Consider the following 17471-nt stretch of genomic DNA (forward strand, 5'->3'; position numbering starts at 1 on the left):
GGAGCAGCAGAGGCAGCTAGAGGGCCAGCTGTGGCAGGGCCAGTGCTGACACACTGGCAAGACAATTGGTGTCAGCATTGACAGGGCTGGCGACAGCAGGAAGGCTGGCTGGAACAGGGCCAGTGATGACAGGACTGACAAGAAGACTGGCAGTGTTATCAACAGGACGAGGGGCCAGAAGACCAATGACTAGGACAACATTTTCGATGACAGGCTTGGCGATGACAGGAGTTATGCCAAGAGCAGGGCTGGCTGTGACTTGGCCGGCTGTTGCAGCGCCAGTTGAGGCAATGATGGTGTCATCAAAGAGAGGGCTGTCTGTGAGAGGAACAGCGCGGCAACACAGATGGAGGCGCAATGTCGTTGAGGAGAGGAGCAGTCATAAGAGGGACGACTGTGGCAGCATCAGGGGAGGCTTCATCGCGGAGAGGGACAGCCGCAGAGAAGGCACCAGTGACAGCGGCCATTGTGGTCTGGGTGTCAGTGAAAGGTCCACAAAGTGAGGGACACAAAAAAGAAACCAGTCTGAAGAGACAGACAAATACGTGAAAGTTGCAGTATGACAACAACGTGGAAGGGAATGCACATAGGAAGAACATAGTAATGGACCACCCAAGTTTCTTGGAGGAGAGAACAGTGCCAAAAATGTGCAACACTGAGAGGAACTGTGAAATTTAAAGGAATGCCTATCAAAAAACAAAAGCGAACACAGGTGCAAAAAGCAGTGTCGATGTGGTTGAAAATCACACAAACAGTTGAAAAAGAACGAAACTTTTTTTCCAGCAAAACAAAGGAAGAGACATCCGGAAACATGGAAATGCATGTGAAGAGTGGCCTCGTTGTCCACATCCTGTTGGGCACCACCATCCTTGGGAAGAGAGCTGGCCATGGTCAGAGCAGATGGTGGATGAATTGGCACGGCCAGAACAGGTGTTGCTGGAGCAGAAACCGGCAGGGTTTGAGACGCAGGAATTGGTGGGACCTATGGTACAGGAGCCAGCTGGGCACGTGATGCAGGAATGAGGAGAAATGCCTGGGCCAGAGACATGAGGGATGGCCACATGGAGGGGCTGGTAGAGGCAAGTCAGTGGCATAGGAATGTGCAGGCCAGCCAGCAGTGTGCAAGCCAGCAATGCGCAGGCTGACGATGCATGTTCCAATGGCTGGCTGGCCATTGGAGTACAAGCCAGCATTTTGCTGGGCAGTGACTAGGGCACCAGCAGAGCAGGAGGAGCCTGAGCCGGAGGCACCGCAGTGGAAGGTTTTGCGGAGCGTGGTCCAGGGGGGGGGGGGGAGGGGGGCAGCGGAGGAAGAGGCTCTCCACAAGTGCCTCACGTGACACTAAAGTGGCATGAAATCTGCTGTCCACCTGCACAATATCTGTAGCAGCTCCTGCTGTGAGATCCACAGTTATTCCCAGTGTTGGAGAGAGCAGAATCCATGGTGGTCACAGAGAACAGCAATGCACTGAGAACCCACACAAGACATTTATCGTTGCTGTTAACTGAGTGGAGTGACTGGCAGGAGTGTTTATTATAGATATAAGAACAGAACCTCAAATACAGTTTCCATGTATGAATGTCCCACAACAAAAGTACAAACAGAATGTCCCTCTGAGACATTGCCTGAAATGTGCTTGCACGATGAAGTCCATGAGTTGTGGTAGGCGGTAGAGCAAGAGGAGCTGGGGTCGATTGACAGTAGGATTCAACCTGGAACACTGAGTGTATCCTTGAAGATGACCATACTTCTAGGACCTTGGGCATTGGCGTGTGTCTGAGGCATAGCTCGATGACATTGGCTGCATGTGGCATAACATTCGGCAAGACATGCCACCTGGGAGCGATGGACAGAAGTCTGGCTTAGTGTCAGCGACAGGACATGGCACCATGAACAGTGGACAGTGGTCTGGTTTAGCATTAGTAACAGGTGCTGATGGTGAGGATGATGATTCCATTTAGTGAGCAGCTGTTGTGGCTAGCATGAAGCCCGGAGATGTAACTGGTCACAGCATTGTCTGATGACGACGTAAGTAGTCTCCAGTGGAAGGTTGTAAATGTGGTACTGAGTGGGCACATGATGTGATGTACGGAAGTAATAGACTGAGTAAAGCATGCTCTGACATGATAAGCATGCTGCATATTGGCGATGTTGGTCCTGCTGCACACCATGGAGACTGTGCAAAGCCCCTGAGGTAAATAACCTGAGCTCTGTGAGGCTTGATGAACCTATGCTAATTAATTTGAGCCATTTATTTGCATCCTCCTGGAGAGGCAGATACTCCAGGGCCGGCCGGTGTGGCCAAGCGGTTAAAGGCGCTTCAGTCTGGAACCGCGCGACCGCTACGGTCGCAGGTTCGAATCCTGCCTCGGGCATGGATGTGTGTGATGTCCTTAGGTTAGTTAGGTTTAAGTAGTTCTAAGTTCTAGGGGACTGATGACCTCAGATGTTAAGTCCCATAGTGCTCAGAGCCAGCCACTAACTCCAGGAATGAATTTTTTGAAGACGTGAAGAGAACACTTAGATATTGGAACTGCCAAGTAGGGAAGAAGGAAACAGAAAATCAAACAAACTGGTTTGGTGGCAATGCTTTGTCTTCAGAATACAAAGATTAAAGTGTTAAGTTTTTCTACAAAAGGAACTCATGAAGCAAAATGACCACACGTTTGTAGATTGCACAAGTTATGTCTGACTCATCCCTTTTTTCACATTAAAAAGGGAAATATTAGAACTAAACTCTTTAAATATGGAGGTGAAAAGCCAGTAGAATATTTGTGTATAGTTTCTAACAAAGTAGAACAAGAGGAGGATATACATAGAGAGTGGAATGGGTTTTATTAGTAACGTCTATCAAAAAGGGGGACAAAAAGTCTTGCTCATATTACAGGGGAATTAGTGTAATAGCCTTAGCAAAGCTGTACTCTAGTATCCACAAGGAAAACACTGAACAGAATATAAGAAAGTTCTCAGAGGAACAGAGTGGCTTTAGGGCAGGTGGCTGATGTTTGGATACATTCACTCACTTACATTAGCAGTTGACCAGAACAGAGCTAGTAACAGGGCAATGGATGTGAGTTTTGTAAATTTGTAAAAAGCATATGACAGTATCCCAAGAACTGAGATTACACCTGGCATGAATAAACTGAAAGTACAGGGTAAATGGATTACTATAGTTATAAGAAGTATAAAGAGACAGAAGGAAAAGAGAAACAGAATAAGAAAACTTTAAAACCACCAAAGGCATTAAGTAATGTTGCAGACTATCCTAATTACTTTTTAACATTTACATAGACCAAGAGCTTCAACCATGGTATAAAAATTCTTCAGGGATGGATATGTGAGTTGGATAGGAAAGAATGCATTGATTACTTTTTGCATATTACCAGACCACGGACAAGAAATGGAACACATACTGGATAAATTGCAGAAGAAATAAGCAAGGTGGAGTCTAAAACTTAACAACAACAATGTAGGAAAAGATAGATCGCTAATTATTGTAAAGATAACAAGCCAAGTTGCAGACAGGTACAATTAAAAGACACACATAAGCTCTCAGACACAGCCTTCATCAGAAAAAGAGCAACACACACCATTTATTCACACAAGCAAACACAGCTGAGGCACACCTGACCACCCACTCAGGCAACTTGGGCCTGAGCAGCCGGAGTTGGCGGTTGTGTGCGTGAGGTGTGCTTGCTTGTCTGAATGAATGGCATGTGTTTCTCGTTTTCCAATGAAGGTTGTGGCCAAAAGCTAATATGTGTCTATTGCTTGTGCCTGTCTGCAACTTAGCTTATTATCTTTACAGTAAGTAACAATCTACAATTTCCCAAATGACAGGTATTCCTGCTTGGGGTCAAAAAATTAATTTTGATAAGACTGAGTACATATGTCTTTTGTGAACAAGGAATGAATTTAATTCTTGAAACTGAAAGAATTATAAAATTGAAAATTTAAATATTTAGGTTCTGTTATATGCAGCAACAGCACCTGTGACAAAGATACTGCAGACCAAAGTAGTGATGGATAACTGAGTGATGAAGTCCCTACATGGACTCATTTGAACAATAGTAATACTCAATAGTCCAAAAAAAGCATATTCTGTAGTATTATTGAGAATATAGTTACTTATAGCCAAAAATGTGGCCTTGTACGAATAAAAGGAGTGACAAGGTTGGAATAGTGGAATTAGATTTTATGAGAGGTTGCCCACATAAATGAGATCAAAACATCTAAAATATGGGAAAAAATGGAAGTGACACTGTCCATAACGAACAGACTGGAGAAGGGAAGTCTTCAGTGGTTTCAGCATTTTAAAAGAATTAGCCATGACAGGTGATCCAAGATGATAGTGATGTGGACCCTGAGGAGAACTGCAAGGGACAGTCACATTTGTCATGAGAGTTATATAATGATCAAGCAATGGATGAGAAGGGTTTAACAGTTTACGACTGAAGTAACCAAGACTACTGGAAGAAGAAAATGACTAACCTCTAGTAGGAAAAGTCAAAGAAGAAGAGGAAGAAGAAGAAGAAAAGGGAAATTAAAACTGCGAAGTATAGTAATGTAGTATCAACACAGCTAGAAGGGTAATTTAATCCTTTTTGTGTCATTGTTCAATAATTTACTCTCATAGTTCTGATAGAATGAAGGCTCATATTGTTATTTGCTGTATATTTTAAGCCCTCCTCCATCTTCTAATCTGTAATGAATAAAATTTTCATTTTCATAAAAAATTGTTGTTAGTTATACATTTCACTCATTTTATTCATCTCCTATTGAAAATAGTTTTTTGTACCTCACTTACTCCTCGCATCTTCTTTATTGTAGGAAGCATAAGAAAGTTTCACTAGATCTATTTGAAAAGTGAAGAACCTTTTGAAAGCAAGGAGATTGAACCAGTAAGTAGAATTAGTTTTTTAGATTAATTAGATTAACAGTCATTTAAGACCCTGGAATTTGTGGGTCTGGCAACAGTTTTTGTTGTTGTGGTCTTCAGTCCTGAGACTGGTTTGATGCAGCTCTCCATGCTACTCTATCCTGTGCAAGCTTCTTCATCTTCCAGTACCTACTACAACCTACAACCTTCTGAATCTGCTTGGTGTATTCATCTCTTGGTCTCCCTCTATGATATTTACCCTCCACGGTGCCATCCAATACTAAATTGCTGATCCCTTGATGCCTCAGAACATGTCCTACCGACCGATCCCTTCTTCTAGTCAAGTTGTGCCACAAACTCCTCTTCTCCCCAATTCTATTCAATACCTCCTCATTAGTTATGTGATCTACCCATCTAATCTTCAGCATTCTTCTGTAGCACCACATTTCGAAAGCTTCTATTCTCTTCTTGTCCAAACTATTTATCATCCACATTTCACTTCTATACATGGCTACACTCCATACAAATACTTTCAGAAACGACTTCCTGACACTTAAATCTATACTCGATGTTAAGAAATTTCTCTTCTTCAGAAACGCTTTCCTTGCCATTGCTAGTCTACATTTTATATCCTCTCTACTTCGACAATCATCAGTTATTTTGCTCCCCAAATAGCAAAACTCCTTTACTACTTTAAGTGTCTCATTTCCTAATCTAATTCCCTCAGCATCACCCGACTTAATTTGACTACATTCTATTATCCTCGTTTTGCTTTTGTTGATGTCCATCTTATAGCCTCCTTTCAAGACATTGTCCATCCCATTCAACTGCTCTTCCAAGTCCTTTGCCGTCTCTGACAGAATTACAGTGTCATCAGCGAACCTCAAAGTTTTTATTTTTTGGCTGGTTATTTCACTATTGAGGATAATGGTTCATTGTGGATTTAGTGTAAGTATGGTAACTGCAAATACTTGCATGTAATTAAAAATTGGAAATTAATTCCCTAAATTAAAACATCAGACTACATTAAAGTTTAATTAAATGATTGTATTTAACAGATTAATTAACATAACAGATTATGACAACAAAAAAGTAAAAAAAAATCAGTCTTTTGCTGTCATTGAGCCGAGGAAGTACAAAGTTAACTTTGGTGTACAGTTTCTGTTTGAAAAGCTTAAGATTGCTTCACCTTTCTAGTCTGTTACTAGTTTGATGACATCTTGTTTCCTGTGTATATACTTCTTTGTGTATTGAATGATATCTATGTGTTGTATACAATTTATATTACATAATTTACCAGGTGTAGAAGTATGAAACTGGAATTTCCCTATAGATGGTGCTAGCCATCAGTGTAGGTTCCATGAGATCGCACCTGTAGCACCATCTGATTCCTGTAACGGCTGATGATGAATGTCAACACACAGTAACCCAAGTTCAATATATTGGTATCTGTTTCAAACCTGTAAACATGTTGAGTTTTGCGTCTATGAACTACAATTTGCGGACAGCATTGGTTTTCTGTTATCATTTGAAGAAAACTGCTGAGGAATCACTTTGAATGCTTGTTAAAGCTTTCGATGAACATGCTCTTGGGGAAACATAGTCTTTCAAGTGGTTCAAAAAATTTAAAAGTGGTGATTTTGATCTGAGAAACGACAAGTGCAGGAAACTACCGAAAAAGATTGAAGACAATGAATTGTGGGTGTTATTGGATGAAGATGATACTCAAACTCTACAGGAACTCATGGAACAATTGAATGTGATGCAGAAAGCCGTTCCTCTTCAGTTGAAAGCTATGGGAAAGGTGCAGAAAGTGAGAAAATGGGTTCTGCATGAACTGAATGGTAAAAAGCAAGCAAATCGAAAGACCACTTGTGAAATGCTGCTCGCCAGATACAAAAGAAAGTCGTTTCTCCATTGAATAGTGACAGGTGGTGAAAAATGGATATATTTTGAGAATCCTAAGCATCGTAAGTCATGGGTAAATGCAGGAAACCACTGATCTTTGCTGCAAGACCAAATCGCTTTGGAAGGAAGACAGTGCTCTGTGTTTGGTGGGATCAGGAGGGTGTCATCTATTATGAGCTGCTAAAAGCTGGTGAAACTGTTAACACTGATTGCTGCCTCGATTTAAATTGGGCATTATGTGAAAAACAACGGGAATATGGAAAAAGGCAACACAAAGTCATATTGCTCCATGATAACGCCCCATCACACATAGCAAAATGGGTCAGGGAAATGATCAAGGTGTTCAGTTGGGAAATACTAAGGCATGCGACTTAGTCTTCAGACTTGATGCCATCCTATTATCACCTGTTTGCATCACAGGGACACATTCTCGCTGAACAGTGCTTCAATTCATATGAAAATGTATGAAAGTGGCTCTCTGTCTGGTTTGCTTCAAAAGAAGAATTTTTATTTATTTATTTATTTATTTATTTTGCAGTGGGAGAAATGTATAAATAGCAATGGAGATTATTTTAAATAAAATATTATTTATCAGTTTCAAACAACAGATGTGTAATTATTGCAACCAAATTCTGGTTGCATACTTCTATGAAGGCTGTTCAATAAAGAACAGTCATAATTTCTCACACTAAAATATAATCTTATGATATCATTTAGCCTAATGTGCAACAAACATGCTGTAGTAGTTTCATTGTTGCGACTCCTGGTTCCTGCCTGTGAGAGGCAGGCGAGGTCAGACATGTTCAATATTGCCTACCGCTGCAATGGAGGTAAAACGTGAGAAACAATATGTGGCTGTGAAATTCTGCTTTTGGCTCAACAAATCTTCAGCTGAGACCTATACAATGTTATAGGAGGTCTATGGCGAGCCTGTTCTTCCTTACAGCACAGCTTGAAGGTGGTTTAAAATGATTAAAGAGGGGAGACAATCGATTTCAAAAGAAGGTGAACCCAGTGCTCCAGTTACTGCTCTTACAGAAGAAAACATCAACACTGCTGCTGTCATTGTGAGAGAGGATTGACGAATTACCTTAAGATCACCTTCTGAAATACTGAACATTTCATTGGGTGCCACCCACACGTTGGTGACAGAAAAATTACACATGACACGTCTTTGTGCGCGATGGGTTCCAAGACTGTTAATTCCCAAACAATAGGACATTTGCGTGCAGGTCTGCATGCAGTTAAAGTTGATGTTAGAGGAATATCTGGAGTTTCTTTCAAATGTAATCACTGCTGATGGAACTTGGTTACATCATTTTGATCCTGAGAGCAAACAGCAAAGCTCAGTGTGGAGATCTCCTTCATCACCAACCCCCAAAAAAGCAAAAGTGGTTGCTTCTGCTGGGAAAGTTATGGTCATCTCATTCTTTGATATTCAGGGAATGTTTTATCAGCATGTTGTACCTGCACACACATCAGTAACTGGACAACACTACAGGGATGACATGAAAACATTGCAAGTCCATATCAGGCACAAAAGATCACATTTCCGTGAAGCAGGCTGAATGCTGCACCATTATAATGCACGGCGGCATATTGCCAATGTTGTTGCTGAATATCATGCAAACTCAACATGAAGTGCATCCCTCGCCCTCCAAATAGTCCTGATTTAGCGCCATGTGACTTTTTTCTATTACCTAACATGAAGAAACGCCTTCGCGGGTGGTATTATCAATCATCAGAAGCAGCGGTGAAGGCTGCGGAGCCGATTTTGAAGGACCTGTCAAAATATGGTTTCCAGCATGTATTTGGTATTTGAAGACTGGCATAAATGCTGGGACAAGTGCATTACATTCATGGGAGTCTACTTTGAGAAGCACCATCAAAATTATGAGGATGAGTAAAGGTAGGTTGTCAAAAAAAAATTATGATCATTCTTTATTGAACAGACCTCGTACACCTAGTGTAAGAGAAAAGACTAGTTTGAGGACATGGAAGATGTGTCCAACCACAGCAACCATGTGTTAGAACATGCACCATCATAAACTTCCAAACATAATGACAATTATAGTGTTAACTCATGCTCATATGCAAAGCTGAAGTGTATTGTCACTGCGTGCACATTATGTTAGTATTAAAACAGAGTCCAGTGAACCTTGAAATCATGAAAACCTGTCAGAAGTTGGGAATTTTCAAAATTATTTTATTTAAAAACTTTGATGTGTTTAAAAATTTTTTATGGTACCATACCCAAATGGATATGTTATCAGTTTAAACCATCTCTGATACTTCAAATAGCAATTTACATGTTATACACATAATATCCATTGGTGATCCAGAGTTGACACAATGATTCGTGACTGATTTATAATCGTCGATCTGTTGCATGGAGTGGGGATCTGAGGAAGCTGATTGGTACTACCATGTGAGAGGTGGGGAGAGAATTCATTGCTTTGAAGTCTGGCATAAAGTATAGATGAGCTACTATGGTAGAAAAACACAGAAGTAATAAGTTTTGTTAAAGCGTTTTATAGAGACGTTCATATTCAGTTTAGTGCAATGCCTGAAATTACGTTAACCCTGTTGTAACAACTGTTGTATTAACTGTTAAATTGTAGTAGTTGGCAGCAGTCAAAAACAAGATGTCATAATGACAAAGATTAATGACTTCTACCGATATGTATCAAACAGATCTATGGGGCTGAAAGACTGCTTGACGCTGACAGACTGGCATAATATTATGAATGAACGAGTTAAAGCTAGCCATCAGTTTTACTGTGGAGTAATCTACAATATTCTATTGATAAATCTGTAGCTTGTGAATGCTTGCTTGGCCATTTCTTTGAGCAGAGTAGCAATGACATTAAGTAGTTATTAAATTAAATCATGGCTGTTGTAACACAATAATTATTCAAATAGCAGAAGATGAATGGCATTTTACACATTTGTAATTGTGTCTTGCTTTGCAGCATTTATACAATTATTAGTACTGTTTGGCCACAATAAGTTGACGATTTTACTAGTGCTGCCAGAAGCATAGAAAATCAGCACTAGTTGAGAGATATTCATTTGTCTCCGAGTACTGTCAACGTCAATCTGCCCACAGATAGACACGAAATATTACTGAACGCATTGGAAAACTTGTGTCCACTAGCAAGTAACTTTTGCAAGCACTTGTTAAGGTGTTTGCATTAGAACAAAACTTACTCAAGTTTACTTCTTCAGGTCGCTGGGGCAAGTTAATTTCAGAAAATTGCTTCAAGAACTTGCAGAAATGCTATCATGCTTAAAAACAAGAACTGTCGCCACTCTTGTTGCATTATTATTATTATTGAATAAAAATTTTGACAAAATGCAAAAATAAAGAAAGAGGACGAAAGAAATGTTACAGGAGTACATATTGATGTTACCAAGAAATACTATTAACTAAAAATCAGAGAACTTCTCTGAGATGAAAAACTTTCTGAGCATGTAGTATGCAAAATTCAAACATCTCTTGTCTATTGTATAATGAAATACTCGATAAAAGGGAACAAAAATGTAGTGAGCTGTCCCACCAAAAGACTGCCTTTTAATTACTGCTCGATTTTTGCAAGCAATATTTGTAACTTTTGTTACAAACATAATGCATTTATGTTGATAGTATTGATAGTAACATTAAAAACAGCAAAAAATTAAATGCATCTGTACTGCCATTGTACTTTCCCTCCTGGTGAACCAAATTCACTAGTAAACTAATTTCACACTTGCTTGACTGATGGTGCCAATTATATGTTTTTAAGGGTCCAAAAAGCACATTTGTTTTGGCCCATCTGGCTTTGTGCTATTCTCCTTGTGGACACTAGTATTTTCGCACCAGTGCTAAACACACACAACTTCTACAAGTTTGACAAAAAAACTTACAGGAACTGAAATTTTGTCAAGTACTTGCAGCAAGATGCCAAAACTAGAGTGAATTTTCATCCTGCAGCAGATTGGGCACTGATTTCAAACTTCCTGGCAGGTTAATATTGTGTGCCGGACAGGGTACTCAGAACTGCGAACTTGGTCTGCCATACAGTTTTAATCTGCCAGGATGTTTCATGCAATAAACCGTTTTCAATAACATGCGGAGACAACTTTTTGAAGTTAACCGAAGTTAGCGGACGTTGACAGGTATGCGGTGGGTGGGTGTTGGAGTGTTTCCACTTCAGGGAAGTTGCAGAAGTAGCTACAATAGCACTTCAGCATTATTTACTGCTGTTTATTGTGTTGCTCTTGTGTTCTGTTGTGTTTGCATGTCTTTACTTTATAAAATGAGTCAAAAGACCATCCCTGGCTCATACAACAGGGTTCTTCTGATGCACTGTTGACCCCAAGAGGAAAAGAAAAACACTGTTTCGCAGTGGTGAATGAAAAATGATGGAGAATATATTAGAGCGTTGTGATGCAGAGAAGGAAAAGAAAGACCTACTCCATCCAAGTATGCAGTCTCAATTAAGAGCTGCTATGTACACAGCAAAGAACATCTCCAATTTTATACGGCTGGGGGGGTTTTCCACATCTCATCCAGGCAAATCACCTAGTACCCCTGAAAAGAAAAGGTAACTGCTTGTTACATTTAATTTACAATTTTTTCATAAATTTGAAATAAGTGCTTATAAGGTCACAGTTACTTAGAGAAGTGCATTCCATTTTTCAATAATATGTATCATATTATTCCTAAAGCCAGCTCAGTTGCGCATAAAGAGGATTACTGTAGGCGTACCGTAGTTTTGATGCATTGCATGGCAGGATGGGAGTGAATATACAGGAGTCTCCTACCGGTATTCCTCCACTCTCAGCATTCTTCGTGTGAAGTGTTGAACAGCCATGTGTGTGTAGTTGCACTGAAGTTTTACTTTTGACATAAATACAATGCTGTCCAACTATCTGATAAATATGCTTTCTATCACTTAGGATGAGGCACACAGAGGTCATATACACAAAACAGATGATTTCAATAGGCGGGTCTACTGAAACACCTTGGAGGAGCTCTACAACATCAAGCGGATTGTACCTAGCTCGTGGAAGCTTCTGCCAGTTTTGTTGGAGAAGATAGGATGGAGATGGAGATGTACTTCCCTCGCAAAAGTTTTGAAATCAATGGGGTTTGTTTGGTGCTGAGTGCATAATTGTGTTGTTGAAGCGTCCTGACATTGTGTATTGGCATTTTAGTTTCATAGTGCAGATGAAAAAAATCAGGCAAGGTGCTAGTGAGGTGTTCTACTTGGACAAGTCTGAGATAGATAACATGACTCTTAGCAAATGCTGGCAAGCAGACAGAGTCACGCGTGTTGCTGCATGGTTATTGCTAGCTTGGGATCCAAGAATGGATGTGTCAAGCAATCACCTCTTGTTCTGGGCGAAGTCAACTGTGCATGATTATCATGGACCAATGAACTCAGTTAATTTTGAAAAGTATTTTGCAGATCTGGTGGTTCCTAAGTCACCTAATTCTGTAGTTGTGATGGATAATGCGGATACTACAGCATGTAGTTCGATGGGGTGCATAATAAATACGATTGCAGGGTTACTATGTTAGAGTGGTTGCAAGACAAAAATAATCTGTGATGCCTCAATGAGGATGGCCGAACTGTTAACTAAACTAAAGGAAAACAAACCAGTTGAGGTGTACATTGTGGATAAAACCACTGAGAGCAGAGATCACAGAATAGTCCACTTACCGCCATACAGCTGCGATCTAAATCCCATAGAATTGGCATGGGCCAAAGTAAAATGCAGTTTCAGAGAGAAAAATGCCATAGGTGACATGTCAAAGGAAAGACTGCAGAATCTTGTAAATCTGCTTTCCTTTCATTTACTGCACAGGACTGACATGGTTACTGCGGGAAAGTGAAGCAGCTGGAGCAAGAGTATTGGACAGGAGATGGAGTAATGGAAAGGGCATCGGTGAAGTTGTCATCAATATCACGCCCTCAGGCGATGGTGATGATGACCTCGAATCAGATACACGATTTTGACAGTTGTTTTGGCAGAGTCAGTTATACTTTGTTAACATTACTGCTGGGATGTGTTTCATAAATGCCATGTGCAGACAGATTCCAAAAATCAGTTTTTGACCGACAATTCAAAGTGTTGTAAGTTTTACGTTCATCTACTTTCATTTTTCATTATTTTTGATAAATAAATAATACATAAGTTGTGGGTAAAACTCCCGTACATGAATATGTCAGCATAGTAAGTGATTTACAATCCATTTCAGGTCTCACGCCAATCGTCAATTTATCATGGCCAGGCAGTATTAAGTAATTATTCACTCTTTTTTTTTTAAAAATGTTCTCTCCTGTTTGTGTTTTCTTCTGTTCGCAACACTGTGCGGCATTTATAATAATTTTTCTCGCTTCACCCTGTGTTGATGTCGTAATAGAAATGGATGGGTCAGAAGTAGCTTCCTCATTCATCATTTCTCAGCTCACGCACCTGTACGGATCAAGTTGAAACAAGTGGCTGTTAACTCATTAATGGCTATTTACTACAATGCCATACACTGTTGGATCACGCTATTGTGCAGTAGTTCCAAGCGGAATGAAGTACAGGGGCTAAAATAAAATAAAATAAACACTTTCCTTCAAATGCCTTTGTGTATTTGGTAGTACATTCACTTTTAAGCAATTGAATGGAGGTAGAGAGCCCCTTAGAACATAATTAAAGAAAATCTGTAAAGCTCATATTACATGACACACCTAACGTATACAAGTCTGCACCAGTGCCCCAAGAAAACACATTTTTAACCACATGCTTGTTTATGTCAGTTACGTCATTGAGTGCGAAAGCTGATATTTTTGTAAAGTTGCTATTTACTCATGTTGAATATTTTGAGAGATCTAACTTTGTATTTATTAAGCAGTTATTCTTATCTTGTGCAGCTGTAATGAAATTACATTATGATTATACAGAATTACGGACACTGTGTTCACTTTATGTCATGTTGGTATAAGCAAATGATTATCCGTGTTTAAGTATCACAGCATTTAAGACATGGAGAATGCAGTTATCTATGCAGCATTTACTATCATAGTGTTTGCCATACTCGTTAGGTGAAGGACAGAACAACAACATAATGCCAGGTGCAGGAATTGGGTTCACCACTCGCTGGAAATAATGGGTGAAGGTAGGGCATATACCTCCTTGTTAACAGAGGAGTTGAGGTTCAAAGATCCACTGCAGTGTAGGAACTTCATCAGAATGGTTGTGTCTTGTCAGTGGTACATGACGGGTTGCGCACAAGTGACAGAGTAATGAGGGACACTGTTTCACAACAGTGCGACCGCAATGGTGCAAAATGACGTTTACAGCCTTCACTGGTCGTAGCTGGCACAGCTGCTCTGACTCTTGTGGCTATTCTTACAACACTACCCTTCTTGGCATGCCGAAGTAATACAAAAGATGCAATCAAATCAAATAAATGTGGCCCTTTCACCAATTAAGGCGATACATACCTATCTAAAGTAAAATTAGATGCACATTTATGTAAAACATAAACTCAGAATTAACCATGTGTAGACCTTCTGTATTATGTTACAGCATATCTAGAGGACCACATAGACACCTTTCCTTGCTGTATGTCTCTGTAAGCAAGCTTACAATTCTTTATTTCGTTCCATTTCTACAATAAGGAGCTATCATTATATGAACAGCTTTTGTCAACAACAATAAAAAAAGGGAATACTCATTTGTTTTATTACTATATTAATAAAAAAATTGCTCAATGAAGAATGTGTAGAATATTTTGCGTAATAGCCAAAGAGTCCTCAAGAGCTCATCTATTTCTCATCTGGCGAACACACATGAAAGCAATAACAAGCAGAAAGCCTGCTCGAAATGCTGTGTTTTGCAAGTGTGCGCATACTCTTCTTCTAGAAGAATAGAACTGTTCCTATTTTTCCCTGGTGGATAAACCGTCTGCTGAAATCGTAGCTTCACCCAATTTGGTGCTATGTGGCAGGCCGTCTACACCTGACTTGTACACATTAGGTGTGTCATGTAATATCGCTTAACTGTGCAGACCGCCAAGTAAAACAATGCAAGCTTGATAACCACAGTTGGTAATATTGTATGCCCAACAGTAATTGAAAAGAGAATGAATGGGGCAAAACAGTAGTACGGCTTTGAAAAAAGCCCGCACCAGCAATTTTTTAAAAATAATGTTTTCGCTTTGGGGATGTTGAAATCTCAAAAGTGTCAAAATCACATACAAGTGCAACACAATATCAAAAGTCTTATGAGCTGCTTCTGTTTCCATGGGTTTCCACCACCAGCACCACCACCAACATCACAATCATGTAGAGGTGTATGTAACTTAATTAGGAATGCAATTAGTAATTCCTAATCACCACTGACTAAACCTAAAGTGCAAACTCATGTGTCATAAAACAATGCAGCATGAAAAAGCTGTGCCTCCACAACAAGGTATGCAGGCATAAATTTGTGTAGCGTGCAAAGCGAAGTGAAAGTTTTAAAATAAAATACAAGATTAGTTCTGTCATCACAGCCACAACAACTACCCGTATCACAGTGTCACATGCTACGCTTGTACTAGGCTTGGTCATATAGCTGCTAGTTCAGCCATCTCACCTTGGTGCGGCAACATACTTCACAGCATTAGACCAGCACAAACAGCTGCAAACAAAACAAGACAACTGATGAACCTATTGGCTGAAATGGATTCCTAAGTGGATGATGGAGCCTCCCTGTCCATAATCTACATATTGATATATCAACTCATCTTAAGAGACCACAAAACGATCTGCAGAACTGTAAAATAACTATACTTGTTGTAAAAACAAAAACATTGTTTAAGAAAGCTACAAAGACAAAGGGAGACCAACAACATTTTTCGTAGTTCTTTCGCTAGCAGCATCTAACATTTATGGGTTGGACACTTTTACTGCCCTTGTTTTAGAGATACTATATTTCAATTCATGTTACTTTCTACAGTATTCCATTTAGTGACTTGGATTCACTAAAGTGGAGGCATCACACTGATAAGCCGATTAATCTGAATTTAATTTGAGATTGCATTTCTATGAAGCTTAATGTAATTTTTTAAACAATGGAAATTCTAGGTTTTTTTAATTTTTCCAGGATAGCCCAATGGCAATTTCCATGCAGGAAGTAATTTCAGATGTACTTAATCAGTTACACAGCTCAGATGTAGAGAAATCACCATGGCAGATCATAAGTAATCATGGTAGACTACCACCACTGCTGCCTATGAGCCCATCAGCCAATGTCTGCACCACTAACTCTCAGTAACACACAATATCACAGCCAAAAAGATTTCTCACCTTAGTCCCTAGCAAATAAGTACTACCTTTGTCCACACCATGGGCCAACACCACCGAAATTTTGGCATGGCTTTCATAATAATTTGATTATATTAATCAAGAATTTATCAAGACGATTTTCACTTCTCTTGTAACATTTAATCTCTTCTTCAATTCTTTTTTCCCTCCTTATCTCCACAAATTCAAGTTTGACAAGGTCTGCCTTTGAACACAACGTTCTGTTTTTGGGATGGTGGTGGTGGTGCTGGTGGTGGTGATGATGATGATGATAATGATGTTGAAGCACTCTGGGAGAAATGATTTAGGTACATGTAGAAATTAAGAGATGGATACTGGCACAAAAGTGAAGTGATGAAGGTGGGTTATGAGCTTTAGCTGCATAGTTCAGCCAGTAAGAGCAGTTCCTGTGAAATACAAGTTTCTGTCTTGAGTCTTGGTCTGGCACACATTTTAATCTGCCAGGATGTTCCAAAAAAGCACACATTTCTTTACAGAGTTAAAGATTCATTCTGGAAACACCTGCTAGGTTGCGGCTAATCCAAACGCCTGCAATAACATTTCTTCTAGGAGGGTTAGTCCTCCAATATATGCAGGACACCTTTTGTGGAGTGTGAAAAGTAGCTAGCTCTAGGGGGGAGGGAGGCGGGGATGGGGGGGGGGGGGGGGCGAGTGGCAGGTAGTGGCTAGTGCATGGATAGCTAAGCTGGTAAGAGCATTGCTTGTGAAAGGTGAGATTGTGGATTCAAGTTCAGTTTCAGCACACAGTTTTGATCAGCCATGAAATTTCAAAAACAGTGCACACCCCACTACCAAGTCAAAGATTCATTCTGGAGACCAAGGATGTAACCAGGATTTTGTATGGTCCAGTTTGTTAAGGATGACTTTAAAAGTGCTTATGTTTTTCTGTTATTTTGTAAACACATTCATTTGTTTTTTTTAAGTACATAATTTGCTTTCAGAAGGCGTTTATACATATAGTATTTCATCTATAAAACTAAACAAGAAAAGTTTTTCCCAGAAACATATAACACATATGGCAATATGCTAACTTTATTGCCAAATGAATTATAATTCTAATATAAGATATTGCCTCTTTGTTATCAAGACACATCTTAGTCTTCTAACATAAGGTTCCTTGAATTTCGAAGTAATGTGTTAACGGATCAGCCATCCATGTGGGTCAGATAAAATTTCAGTCATTTTAAACAAATCAATACTATGTGTGCCATGTTATTGGAACAGGCAGCATCAGTGTTTTATCGTGCATATTTTAGCCCTAAAAGAAGTAAATTCATGCATATTGCTTATTTTGATTTGTTCTACTTAATACGAGATATTTTATGCTTTAATCC

At 39.7% G+C, this 17471-nt stretch overlaps 1 protein-coding gene across 6 annotated transcripts in view; it reads left to right on the forward strand.

The window, feature by feature from the left end:
* Positions 1–17471, forward strand: part of LOC126237134 (L-gulonolactone oxidase-like) — a 91327-nt gene that overhangs the window by 35136 nt on the left and 38720 nt on the right. For 4 of the 6 annotated variants that reach the window (XM_049946959.1, XM_049946954.1, XM_049946955.1 and 1 more), the window contains one exon: positions 4831–4901. The exons of 1 other annotated variant lie outside the window; for it this stretch is intronic. The gene's annotated coding sequence lies outside the window, so the exon portion shown is untranslated. Of the gene's footprint in view, positions 1–4830; positions 4902–11120; positions 11374–17471 lie in introns of all 6 variants that reach the window. One more of the 6 variants, XM_049946956.1, reaches the window with a different exon arrangement.

Source organism: Schistocerca nitens, chromosome 2 (genome assembly GCF_023898315.1).
Source record: "Schistocerca nitens isolate TAMUIC-IGC-003100 chromosome 2, iqSchNite1.1, whole genome shotgun sequence".
Classification (NCBI taxonomy): domain Eukaryota; kingdom Metazoa; phylum Arthropoda; class Insecta; order Orthoptera; family Acrididae; genus Schistocerca; species Schistocerca nitens.